The sequence below is a fragment of the Anser brachyrhynchus genome (genome assembly GCF_964034855.1).
Source record: "Anser brachyrhynchus genome assembly, chromosome: 1".
Lineage (NCBI taxonomy): Eukaryota > Metazoa > Chordata > Aves > Anseriformes > Anatidae > Anser > Anser brachyrhynchus.
This window is the reverse complement of record NC_137694.1, coordinates 12,925,268-12,934,533: the sequence shown is the minus strand read 5'-3', so window position 1 is coordinate 12,934,533 and position 9,266 is coordinate 12,925,268. Positions and strand designations below refer to the sequence as shown.

Below are 9,266 nucleotides of genomic sequence, written 5' to 3'. Positions count from 1 at the left end.
TTCATCCCGCCTCCCTCCCCCCTCCTCACCGCCCATTCGTGCGTGCGGCTGCCTATCACTCCGCCCGCCCCACACCATAAAGAACCACCCACCAACCACAACCCCACCCACCTCCCTCTCTCATTGGACAGCACAGCCGCCACTCACCCCTCGATTCCCCTCCCACCGAGGTGGGCGGGGACTGCACGACTGGGGTGCCGCGGCCCCGCCCCCGCGGTGCGCGCCTCGCTCCCCCCCCCCCCCCCCCCTCCCACAGCTGTTGCCTCCTCTCAGTCTCGCGCTCCCCGCGCTGCCGTTGGCGGAGCCGAGCGGACCCGAACGGACCCGAACGGACCCGAGCGGTGCCGAGAGGACCCGAACGGAGCCGAACGGCACCGAGCGCTGCCGAGGCGCGGCGCCGGGCAGGCGGTAAGGTCGGGACCCCCCCCCCCCCCTCCCTTCCCCTCAGCCTCCGGGGGGAGCCGTGGGCGCCTGCTTCGCCCTTGGGGGGGCCGTGACGGGACCGTGACGGGACCGGGGGAAGGGGCTGGGGAAGGGCCCGGCCCCGCGGCCCCTCAGCGGGGGCCCTTACGGCGGCGGTGGGTTGAGGCCCGCGGCCTCCCCCGGCCCGGCCGTGAGGAGGGGAGGGCGGCGATCGGGGGCTGGGGCCGGAGCTGGGGCTCTCCTCCCCCCCAGCCCCCCTCCTCCCCTCAGCCCCTCTCCTCCCCCTCAGCCCCTCTCCTCCTCCCCAGCCCCTCGCCCCCCCCCCCCTCAGCCCCTCGCCCCCCCCTCAGCCCCTAGGCCCCCCCCCCTCAGCCCCTCGACCCCCATCTCCTCAATTCCGACCTCTCCATCCCAGCCCCCCCCCCCCCCTTGGCTGCCTTTCGGTCCCTTCCCGCAGCCCCCTTCCCTCCCCCCCACTTTATTACCGTTTTATTCCCCCTCCCCGCACCAGCCCGCCCGCACCTCACGCCGTGCCCGCCTTTCCCTGGAAGCCAAACGCCGGGCTGCGCTTCCCGTGCCTTACATTTTCTTCCGTCGTATTGTTTCCTGCTAAGTTCTTCACTTGCTATTTCTTTTTTTTTTTTTCCCCTATGAGAAACAAAGGCGAGAGCACTTGGGGAAATGGTTACCGGTAGCAGAGCCGTCCCGGTGTTGGCCGCTTTTGTTCTGCGCACACCCCGAGCGTGCATAGCTCAGGTGCATCAGGTGTAGCGACGCTCTGAGCCCTTATTCTTAAGCCCCACTCTTGGCACTCCGTCTTTTACAGCCTTTACATATCACTGGTCACTTGAAAAGCCACGCCACCACCTCATTTCGTTCCGAATCTGCCAGCATCTTACCCATCTGCGATATAATTAACCGAAGAAAGTAATTAATTGGAAAACCCGACTTGTTGCGAGCGCTTTAATTAAAGTTCTGAAATTCTTCCCGATGAAACATCCCTGCAGAAAACGCAGCTCGTGCCGGGGTTTGGGCGCACCACGTCTCTAATAGGAATGATGTGTGTCATCGGTAATTTGCCCACTTACATCTTCCTGTTGATGCTGATAAACAGCTGGTGGTGTCTGTTCTATCGGGGAGAAGTGCATTGCTTGAAATAACCCGTTAATCCTCGCGAGGCAGCCCCGGTGTCTTGGGCCATGGTTAGGACAGTCGCTCGGTGGCAGGAGGACACGTTTCTGTTGTGTGCGGTGCCGCTTGGCATGAGATGATTTTGTTTTGCTGGGCTTGGAGGCTAAAAGTGGTCAGCGAGTAAATCTCTGGGTTATAAATAGCTCTGTGGATTTGGCTATTTCTGTGGCTCGGAAGGTTTTAGCCATCTCCTTTGATTTGCCTCTTTCTTTGCGACTCCCTGGGAAGGATAATCCTTTTCCGAGAAGCCTTATTTTTGTTCTGGTAAGGTGTTTACGAGCTGATGTCTGTACGCACACCATACTTCTGTCACTTCTGATGGTTTTTTTCCCCCCAGAGCTCTCCTGTACGGTATTCGCCAACAATTTTCATTTTTGCAAGCGAAGGTTGAGAGCGGTGCTTGGAAGCGGTGCGTTTAAGGTCCTGGTCCCCTTTTAAAGAGGAACATTTATGCAGTTGGATTTTCTGTTGCTATGTTTTGGTGCCAACGTATGTTTGTGTTCTGGGTATAAATATTATAAAGGGCGAAATAGACTCTGAGTCATCCGAAGAAGAATTTGGAAACCTGCTTGGTTGAATTCAGTGTTTGCAGTAGGATGTTTTTCCTCTCGCGTTACGTGCAGTGAGACGGGCGAATAAGCCACCGGTCGGTCAGTTCTCCCAGAGCAGTTTGCTCGTCTCGCCCCGGCGGTTGTCCCAGCTGCACCCACGGCTGCCCAAATAGCGGTGTGGGTCCTGGGAGAGCTTCGGAGTGGGACGCAGGATCTTGCTGTGCTTTGAGGAGCGTGCGGATGAGGTGAAGAGGCTTCGGTGGCTGGGTGGGAGCAGGTTGGTGGCCGCGGCGGCTCCTGGAGCTGAGCAGTGCTGTTCCCGTTGTAGCTGGCAGGGGTCACTGGAAAGCAGCGGACATTGGTTCTGTCCCAGGTCTCCCAAGGTGTGTATGCTCTCCTCCCACGCCTTTTGGAAGATTGTGTCTTACTCCTTGTAGTAGAAGTGTTGTGAGAGAACTAGCAGTATCATTTATTTTCCTTTCCTCAGGTCTCTCGTGAGTGAGTGTGATGACGTTCACAGGTGGTTCGGGGTCTTTGAGGGAGTTGTGTGTGTAACAAATGGCGTGCTCTGCAGGTTCACGACCTAAGAGTTTACGTGCATTTTTAGCTGGGCTTACCAAGGGCACAAGACCCGTACAATTACTTCCTTTGTTGGTCTTCTGCTGTTTGAATAACTCCTTTAGTCCGTCAGATGGCACCACCAAATTTAAGGGCAACTGAAAGACATTAAGTACCTGCAGAGTGACAAGTTTTTATGAAGCTCTTGGCAAGCGTTGACCCAAAGTAACGCTCCCACCAGGAGAAAGAGGTTACGTGGTGCTTCAGGACCGGAGTGGCTCCTGGTTGCACGCCGAGCTGGGCAGCCGGTGGTGCGGGTGGGGTGCGACTGCTGGGGTGCTTCTTAGCAGCAACAGCCACAGATCAGTAAGTGCGTCTGCCCATGGAACAGTGCAGGCCTGCGTGGGTTTTCTAAACATTATTTTCTGTTTTATGAAGGAAGCAGAAGTCTTGGGCTACCTGTGTTGGAGTGCTGCTCGTCCTGCCTGTCCAAGGACAGCTGGCCACCGCTAACTCTACAATGGTGGTCAAAAAGCAAAGGCTTTGGAAGCGTTCGATGTCATGTGTCCTCTTTTGAGTTTATTGTGCTGCTGCTTGTAAAGGTCTGTGGGAGTGGGTGCAGAGGAAACAGTTAACTACGTGAAGAAATTAAACTCGGATTTGTGAAAGGAATACAAAGAGCATAATAAATTGCCTATAAGGGAATCCAAATTGCAATCCCTAGTTATAATGAGGGTTGTAATGCATTGCTATGTCATGTTTGGGAATGTTTTATGTATAAACAGAACAATATAGGTTGAAAGGAGTCTCTGGAAGTCACGTACTGTGTCCAAACTTGGAAACAGGGCCAGCTTCAAAGTTGGAGCAACCAGGCGTGCGTATATACAGATATCCACGATGTTACCAAGAAATCTGGAAATGTAGATTCATTTATTTTTAACTGAGGGGAGGGTATCAGAGAATTCATAGAACTGTTCTCTCATTTCTTAATTTAAGTGTGCCAAGGGGATTTACTGAAATTCGCTGTTACTGGGACTGCTGTTTAAAAGAGAGACGCAGCGTTCCGGCTTTATCCTCCTATCACTTGACGTGGTCGTGGTAGACACGTTCCCGTGGGTCGGAACAACACGCTGCCTGGACTGACTCCAAGCATTGGGCTGAGCTTCTGTTTTTACAAATAAATTTGTTGTTCTCAAAGATAAAATTGCAAGGTGGGAGAAGAAATGAAAAGCGTACAGCATCAGAGACGACGTCAGGCATGCCTTGTGCTTTGGGAGCTGGCCAGCGCCGGATGCTTTTTGGGGTTAGGTGCTTGGCAGATGCCAGCCCTAAGACAGCTGAGCAGCATGGAGCATTCAGCTCGCTTAAGGCACGGTTTGGTTTGGTTTGGTTGTTGCTTGTGCTCTTCCCTTGGCATTCGCAGCTGGCCGCTGTGGGGTTGGGTTGGGACCAGCATTTGTGTGGCCAAATACACCTCGGTGATCTCTCGGGATGTTGTTGTGTTGTGTCCCGGGCTGTGAAACTTGAGGTTCCTTCAGCCGTGTGTGTTATTTTTTCCTCAGCGTTGTTACGTGCTTAAATAACTGTTTTCTGCTTGAATCTGAGTAAAACCCTTGGCTTCAGTGACTTCCTGTGGCAGCGGATTTGACAGCACGATTGTGTTGCAACATAATATTTCTCTGTTAAAAGTTTGGCTTTGCTTTACTTCAAGCTCAGCCTCAAGTTCCCTGAATTATTAGAAGCTGTTAGTTTCTTTACTCTATTTTCCTGTGTGTTTATTAAGGTCTTACTTAATTTTTAAGTCCTTACTTTTCTGTCCATATGCCCCTGCCTCAACAGGGGGCAGCACCCCAGTATTTTCCTTGCCTTTCCGCATCTCTTCAGGTGTCTCTGCTCTTCTGACTGTAGTGTGGTGAATGGAAGAGCTCGCAGAGCCACCTCGTCTCCTTCCCGGACACCTGATTTTAAGGTCGTGTGGTGCAGGTAGTCCACTTCTCACCTGTCCTACAGACCAAATGTGCACTGTCGATATTAAATTCTGTTTTTATACCGCCTATTCGTTGGTAAAGTTGATCCATCTTAAGCTTTGCTCATGTAAGATGAATTGCCATTTGGAAATGTTACTACTTCAGTTCTTTCAATGCATGACAGATGAATACAGTGAGCATTGCTGGGCCTATTTACAGCAGCTTGAGGCCTGCAATTATAGGGCAAGCTCCCTCAATTTAAGGACTTGGTGCTTTGTTAAAATGCTAGGCTGCTGGTCTGGGTAGGGGCAGGAGGGAAGGGCAACAGCCTGAGTTGGTCCCGGTTAACTTTGCTCAGAGAAGGGTTAACTCTGCTACACGGGGAGGGTGCAGGTGGAGACCTGTCTCAGGGTGTTTTGAACGACTTCAACACCACCCGAGCCCCGCTGACCTCCTCTCTTGGCTCCGGGAGCACCTTGAGCGTCTTCACAGAACCACAGAATCATCTAGGTTGGAAGAGACCTCCAAGATCACCGAGTCCAACCTCTGACCTAACACTAACAAGTCCTCCACTAAACCATATCACTAAGCTCAACATCTAAACGTCTCTTAAAGACCTCCAGGGATGGTGACTCAACCACCTCCCTGGGCAGCCCGTTCCAATGCTTAATAACCCTTTCGGTAAAGAAGTACTTCCTAACATCCAACCTAAAACTCCCCTGTCGCAACTTTCGCCCATTCCCCCTCGTCCTGTCACCAGGCACATGGGAGAACAGACCAACCCCCACCTCGCTACAGCCTTCTTTAAGGTACCTGTAGAGAGTGATAAGGTCTCCCCTGAGCCGCCTCTTCTCCAGGCTGAACGATCCCAGCTCCCTCAGCCGCTCCAGGTTCTCCTGCCAGAGCTCGGGCAGCCAGAGGAACGTGGGGCATCCCCAGCTAACGTCAGCCGTCAGCGCCTGCTGCAGCAGCATGATGGATGTCTCGGCGTACCGGTCCCGCAGAGGTCTCGCGGTTGGATTTCGTGAGAAGCTGGAGGTTCTGCGGTGCTCTCGTCCTGCTGCTTTACCTGTAAACCTCCAGGAGGAGCGAGCTGCTGGTGCATGCAGAACAGGGCGCTGCCTGCCTGCCTCTGTTACCGCTGCGTGGCCTGACACGAGCAAGCTAAGGGGGAGCATCAAGACTAGGAGGACTCGGTGTGAGTGTGGTTTTATTCGGGCTGGGTTAATTCTCATTATCCAAGCAGCCCATGGCAGCGAAGAACGTTGACCTCAAAATCGTGTTCAGTTTCCTGGCTGCTTTTTAGTCTGTGGCAGCGTTCGCTTTTCACACACAGCACTCTATTCACGAGTCCTGGCCGCCCTTCCAAAGGCTCTTTGAAAGCCTGCGTCTGCTTTATCGCTTGCTCTGGTTTATCGGCGAGTTTGACATGTTCAAAAATGCTGATAGACGAAGACATGAGCTTCCGTTGCAGAAAGGGCCCTGATTACCCCCTATCAGATAGGCTTGCAGGCAGACTGGTGTTCCATTTTTAATGACGGTTCTGAGGAGCGTGCCAGATACATGTGTAGGGCTTGTTGCTCGGGAGTCCCTTGCTTGGAGCACTCGGAGACTTAAAAAAAAAAAATAGTCTCAGCTTTTGAATTGCTCTAGAAGGGTGGAAGCTGTTCTGAGGGACTGCTGCGTCTTACAGCTCAGCCACTCGGTGCCTGAGCTGCTGCAGAAACTTGCCAGGTTGCTATTTGGAGAGCATGATGTAAAGTTGCCCATTCAGGAGCGGTTTCTGACTTCCTGACTGTGCTCCTCGAGAAGCCACAGCTCTGCCTTGCATTGCCTGGTGACAGATAAACACGGCTGGCTGAACAGCAGCAGGTATTTCCAGTGAGCAGGGTTTCTCGCAGGAAATCACCGAGGTATTGGGAACTGCGAGAAGGAGAGCGGGAGCGCTGCATTTTATTTCAAGGTGGCCACTGTATATTGGATATTTTTCAGCATTTCTTTGAGGGGTTTCTCATTGTAAGACTGCAAATGTAGGGTGTAACAGGGTATATATATCCTATGTCTGCATGCAATATTCACTACAAAACCCAGGAATTAAAAAGAGCAGAACTTGCCATCAGCTGTATGCTGTTTAATTACTTTTTAAAAGATGTGACATTTTTAGAAATGCCTTGTAGATCTAGGATGCTGATGGCAATTACTGCATTTGGATTGACAGCAATTTTGTAACTAACATCTCTTATAAGAGGCAAAATTACCTTCGTTTTAATCCCCTTTACAGGCTTGAATTTTCTCACCTTATTAAACAGCAGAGCGTGATTAAATATCAGGAACATTTTGCTGTTTAATACGCACTGCGCCAGGCTCAGAAGCAAGTTCTGAGAGGTGTGGGTCCTGGACTGCTCGGCGCAGAGCCCTTCTCCAGCACTTTTGTGAATGAGGTAGCTATGAAATCGTGCCACGGCGTTTCAAAGGGAGCCCTGAGAAGAAAGCAGTTATGTAACAAAATTAGGAAACTTGCACAGACCTTAAGGCTGAGGCAGAGATCCCAGAAATGGCTGCAGGAGCTGCAGCAACTGCATGTGATGTTCTTTTCCCACAACCTGAAATAAATCTCAGAAACCCCGATGCTCAACGTTTTGCTACTATTTCCCAGACAGTTGTGTAATTCACTGGCAAAGCAAATTTTCCCTGGGAGACGGTCGTTCCCTGTGCTACTCTCTTTCTAGTCTGCCCTTCAGATTTCGGAGCTGTCAGTTGTGGAAGTGCAGATGGCGAAGTCCAGCCTCCTTTCCATCCAGATTTGAGAAGTGATTCTCTCTGCGTGCTCTGTGCCAAAGCTGTAGCTGTGACAACTTTCTGCTTCGGATGGCAGTAAGTGCTAATGGGTATGAGCGCGTGTGAAGGAAGAAGTAGTAGCAGAAGTGGGTCAAATGCTGTGGTTGTGGGCAAAGTTGAGAGGCCTGAGAGGGTAGTTGGTTTTTAAAAACTGACACCTTACCTGATGCAAGGGCAGGTATGGCTGTGCTGCCACGTACCTCGTGGCGTGATGTATCACGTGTGGTAAGTCTGTGCTGGTGAAGAACATGGCTTGGTATACAGCCACCATACTGATGTTGCTGTTGGCCTGATAAAATCCTCCACCGACCAAACTTCCCAAACAAATATCTCAGGATGTTCGATGCTTTTTTTTTTTTCTTTTCCTTTTAAATTTAGAGGCAGGGTGAAGAACAAGGCTTGAGAATCCAGCCCATGAACAATCTCTTAAGAATGCCTGTATCCAAATTTAGCAGACTTGGTGTTCTTTTGGGAAAGCAAGTATGTTAATTCCTTTTTATTTACAAGCTACCACGCTGTTCCTTTGGGAAAGCAAGTATGTTAATTCCTTTCTGTTTGCAAACTGTCTTGCAAGGCAGCAACCTGGGGGGCCTCGGCTGGCACGGCAGCAAGAGTATTTTCCTGCTGGCCGCTAGATCCAGTCGTTAGGTTAGCAGTGTCTGATTTTTTTTTCTTCCTCGTCCCTTTGTCTGGTCCAGATTTTGTTAAGGCTAGCCGAAAGCAACGCGATAACATTTCCACCGAAAGGTGTGACACGTTTCTCATTTGCTTCCGTACCATTTGCAATTCTGAAAGGCTGTTTTGAGGAGAGCGCCGCATAGATAAAGTGCTTGAAGGGAACACTGAGAGCATTATATGGTGTTTGATGTTCCTTTTAGAAAGGGAAGTGTGGGTTTAATGATTTATTTGTAATGCACATGAAAAGAATGTGTCATTTGAAACACTGCTTCAAGGGTCTAATCCTCTTGGTAGTGGCACGGCCCCCAGGATCTGAGTGCAGGAAGGACGACTCCTGGTGAGTGGCAGCGGTGTGTCTGCTGTACGCTGGTGCCTCCTGGTTTCTTCTCTCATGACGTAAGTTTTCAGTCAGTAGGGGATGCACAACGTGACTAAGCTGTTCACTGGGCTTCTTAACTTCAAACATCACAAAACGACAACAACCTGTTGATAACGTTAACTTGGACCTTCACGTTTTGACTCAGTGTTGGATGGTGTCCTGACCGTTCGGGTTAGCATTGCTGTAAAGGAAAGAGGCTCCTTGGAACACTTAGTGGTTCACGGTGTTTCAGGCCGGAGAAACAACTATTTGCCACTCATTCCTTGCCTGTGTTGTGTTTTTAATGCCGTTCTTTGTCTTGTTGACACTGGTTAATCCTGTATAGTCTCCCAGAATTTGTAAGTCATTGTTTTGGCCTTTGTTAATCTGAGGACCACAGCTTTATTCTGAACTTCCCTCAGGCTTCAAATAGATTTTGTTTGCTGTAGGCTGTCATTTAGAAAGGTTTGCATTTATGTCTTGCCTTGGACTCCAAAACATTTTGGATACGAGTAAGGTTTTAAAATATACTTATTTTGAATTCATTAAAGTGTATAGTGTAGTATCTAATCCTGTCTTAAATATTGTGCACTGCTCGACTGAGCATTTAAATAGCTGAAGATATCTAAGTACACGTTTTGGTAGCTTTTGAAGAAATTGCTCACTTGATTGCAAGGTGTAGCGTGTGCTTATTTAAAGGGA

The 9,266-nt window shown here is 50.5% G+C and overlaps 1 protein-coding gene across 4 annotated transcripts in view; it reads left to right on the top strand.

Annotated features, from left to right (window-relative positions):
* The first annotated feature begins 239 nt into the window (after positions 1 to 239).
* Positions 240 to 9,266, top strand: part of PHTF2 (putative homeodomain transcription factor 2) — a 66,997-nt gene continuing 57,970 nt past the window's right edge. Inside the window, exons 1-2 of one of the 4 annotated variants that reach the window (XM_080575329.1) lie at positions 284 to 408; positions 7,907 to 8,008. The gene's annotated coding sequence lies outside the window, so the exon portion shown is untranslated. Of the gene's footprint in view, positions 414 to 7,906; positions 8,009 to 9,266 lie in introns of all 4 variants that reach the window. The other 3 variants (XM_080575330.1, XM_080575327.1, XM_080575328.1) reach the window with 3 other exon arrangements.